At 28.5% G+C, this 2,876-nt stretch overlaps 1 pseudogene across 1 annotated transcript; it reads right to left on the minus strand.

Moving 5' to 3' along the window:
• Positions 1-336: 336 nt before the first annotated feature.
• Positions 337-1,773, minus strand: LOC104646924 (S-locus F-box protein type-2; annotated as a pseudogene). Its single transcript, XR_741080.3, has one exon. The product of XR_741080.3 is annotated as an S-locus F-box protein type-2 (transcript).
• Between the last annotated feature and the right edge of the window lie 1,103 nt (positions 1,774-2,876).

Raw genomic sequence — 2,876 nt, forward strand, 5'->3', positions numbered from 1 at the left:
ATCTACGATATTTATTTTTTGCTAAGCTTATTATGTAAATCTTCGCTTAAATAAAAAAATACTATTTGCTATAACATATATTTTTGGAATTAATAATCACGTTCTAATAATTATAAAACTTTAGTGTGATTTTTCCCTTCCTATAGTTGGGGAGATTTCCACAATACATATGTTTGTTGTCTTTTAAGTAACTTTGTGCATCATTCAAGAACCTGGTTCTTGAACACAGGGTAGGATTTCTTCAGTATTAATATTTAAAATGGAATGTAGTGTAAATTAGGAAATCAAATGGATGAAATTCATTTACAAAAGAGAATATATTTACCTAGTGTATTATTAAATTCAAATATTACATCCAAATATCTAAAAATTTTGAAGTGTAGAATGGTCACAAAGAAGGAGTTTTAAGAGTCAATAATTTAGAACTTGAGTAGCTTCGTTGCTTTCTCTTGGAATTATAGTGAGAGCTTCATTGTATATTACAAGTCTCAAAGTACCATTATTAGCTTGGTAACCGAATTCGTTGATTTGATCGGAATGAATATCATAGGAACTCAAAGTTCCAGTTCCGGTTTGAAAAAGTAATATATGATCCTTTCAAATTGCGAATGAAGATTCAATGGGAAGAGGTCTAATTGTGTATTTCTTAATCCATGTTTCATCTTCACCATACTCCTTTATGAACCAAATATCTGTGAACTCTTTTCCTGGCTCAAGATGGCATTTTGGATGTGGGTAACAAATTAAGGTTAAAGATTTTTGACAAACTGTGAGGCCATAACCTTTATTGTCACAAAAATAACAAGTATCAGGCAATTTTATGTTGCGAAAAGATTCGTAGGTTAAGTGAAAGCAGAGAACGATGGGCTCTTCATCATCATCCTGTGCAGTCCAATGACATGCTCCACTAAAAAAGGCTTCGGAACCAACATAGTGATGCACCCTGGGCAATAACTTTACGGTAGGAATAATTCACCTCCAAGTATGTGTGCGAAAATCATAAACCTCAACTCTGCTATGTCTTGCTTCTAAATCCCTATCATAAGGTTCCGAAGACAGTTTATAAAACCTGACTACCTTGTAATCTTTTTCGATTGAGTCATATCCAAAACCAACACCTCTGGGGACAAAAACGAAATCTTTTGGACACCTAAAAAGGCTGTGTGGGAGAAGTCTATATTTTCTAGTAGTAGGATTTAGAAATATGATTTCTTCATAATCTGTCAAAGCAATCAAACCATGAGAAGAACCAATGAGCTGTTGAAATTGAACACAAAAATCATTCTCAAAATATGGTACATCTATTTCTGGAGAAACGTGCTTTAGGGTATCATCGTTATCATTACTAGAAAGAAAATACATTATATTTTTATATAGGTTTTCATCTAGAAAGATGGGACGCTTTAAGATAAGCAATTCATCTTTTGTGTTTCTTCTGCGGTTGCGATGAAGATTGATGAAAATGGAGGAATGTATTAGAGTGTACAAAATCTTAGAGATGCTCTTGAATCGTATGAGAGATTTCACCGATAACTCTAAGAGAATCTGCATCACCACATCTTCATGCAATTTCTTCATAATTCCGTACGACATCTTGGATTCTCACAAATCTAATGTTTATTTGCTAATATCTGGGTACAAAAAATGTTCCTCTCTTCAGCTACTTGAGGAGAGATCCGTGGAAACATGAATATTTGTGGTCTTTACGTTTTTCAACTGCTTTCTTTTCGTTTTATCCAGTGTTGGTAAATTATAATTTGTACGAAAGGGACATTAAATCATGCTACACCAACTTCCTTAAAAAAAATGAATTTAATGTTTTTTTGATGAAGTAATTTATTATAGAAACATTTATATTTATGGTAACATAATTTTTTTAACTAAATATAATTTTTTTTTAGAATTGAAAAAAATTATATCCCCTCTTTTTCAGCCCTTTTTTCTATTCATCCGCTTCTTCTTTTAATTCTTTTTCTTCTTCGTCTCTTTCTCTCTCATTATTTATATTCCTCCTCTCTTTTTTAATATTCTTTTAGTCCTCTTCTATGAAATTTATATTTAATCAACTATTTGAAAATAATTTTTTGTCCATATTTAATTATTTTTACTCAAAAACACGACCAGAAAAGGAATAGAAAAATTGAATATTTGTACAATATCATGTTCTCAAATAGAAATTTCCAATCTTTAAAATTATAGCTACAAAAGTTCACCATTAATTGATGGTTATTATAAAACTTTAAATTTTGAATTCTTTATTTGAATTTTACGAATTTGTGATTAGTTTGGATAGATTGCTTCTACAAATAATTAAAATAATATCTTTTAATTTAGAGCTTATATCTTAATTTTAAGAGGATTTGGTTAAGTTTATAATTGATTTATGGAGAAATATTAGATTGAAACTTGAAAAACATGAAATTTATAGAACTATATCGTGATTTTATTAAAGTTATATTAGATATGTTTCATAATTGTATTAAAATTGTATTAGAATCACCAACAATACCTTTATATTACGTATTACAAACTTCACTCTTTTTTTTAGTGATATCAATCAAAATAATTTAAGTAATATACTTGTAATACATTAACATATGCACAATAAATTTGTAATACATATTGCAAACATTACTCATGTTCTTAAACCAAAATAATATATAACATGTGCACAATACATTTGTAATACATATTACAAACATCACTGATGTTTTTAGTGTTACAAACTAAAATAATTTATAAAACACATATAATACTTATTTTAATTATTCATGAATAATACCAGTTTAATTAAGGCTATATATTATTGTCTTGTCTTTCATTAGTTATGTTTTTCATTTATTGTTAATTTTCACTTATAATTCAACTTTAATATT

The sequence above is a fragment of the Solanum lycopersicum genome, chromosome 1 (assembly GCF_036512215.1).
Source record: "Solanum lycopersicum chromosome 1, SLM_r2.1".
NCBI classification, from domain to species: Eukaryota; Viridiplantae; Streptophyta; class Magnoliopsida; order Solanales; family Solanaceae; genus Solanum; species Solanum lycopersicum.